This window comes from Laccaria bicolor, genomic scaffold, assembly GCF_000143565.1.
Source record: "Laccaria bicolor S238N-H82 LACBIscaffold_32 genomic scaffold, whole genome shotgun sequence".
Classification (NCBI taxonomy): Eukaryota; Fungi; Basidiomycota; class Agaricomycetes; order Agaricales; family Hydnangiaceae; genus Laccaria; species Laccaria bicolor.
Genome location: NW_001889903.1, coordinates 82,836 through 83,831, shown reverse-complemented (window position 1 = coordinate 83,831; position 996 = coordinate 82,836).

Genomic DNA, 996 nt, shown 5'->3' with positions numbered 1-996 from the left:
TGTGAGCCAACTACAGTCTGCATGCCGCCAGCCATGCAAGCACTCACAGTTGCAGTAGTGTTGCCGCGGCTCGGCTAGCCGAGAGCCGGCTTATGTAAGCCAGCTAAATTTCCTTAAGTGGCTCGGCTCGGCTTTTAGCTGACCCAAAGCCGGCTCAAGCTGGCACATAATTCTCAAAGTGATGTGACTATAAATCTGGGTAAATTAGATGCTGTCTACCTGATAGATACACAGTGTAATGTATATTTCGAGCATAGAACTATAATAGAAACCAAATGATTATGAAAATAAATAAAAATTCGCAAAAAAAATAGGGAAGGATGTGAGATAGCATGGAAATAGGAGCACGTATGGATGTCATCTCTTCAGCTCCTTCAAATACAACCAGAATACAATGTAAACGAGCTTTCAGTGAAGAAAAATGGTGTAAAGCTGACTGAGATACAGCTCAACTCCCCCCAAAAGAGAAAATGTGACATATCTCCAGAACGCGGACACGCAAACCTCTCGTCTCTTCGGGACCTTCAAACAACACCAGAATACGTTTTAAACGAGCCCTAGATCATAAGAAACGATAAAAATTTGACTGACCTAGGGTACTTGCTCCCAAAACAGAAAATGGGACATATCTCCAGAACGCGGACACGCGAACCTCTTGTCTCTTCGGGACCTTCAAACGACACTAGAATATGTTTTAAACGAGCCCTAGATCATAAGAAATGATGGAAATTTGACCGACCTAGGGTACTTGCTCCCAAAACAGAAAATGGGACATATCTCCAGAACGCGGACACGCGAACCTCTCGTCTCTTCGGGACCTTCAAACGACACTGAAATACGTTTTAAACGAGCCCTAGATCATAAGAAACGATAGAAATTTGACTGACCTAGGGTACTTGCTCCCAAAACAGAAAATGGGACATATCTCCAGAACGCGGACACACGAACCTCTCGTCTCTTCGGGACCTTAAACGACACTGGATATGTTTAAACGAG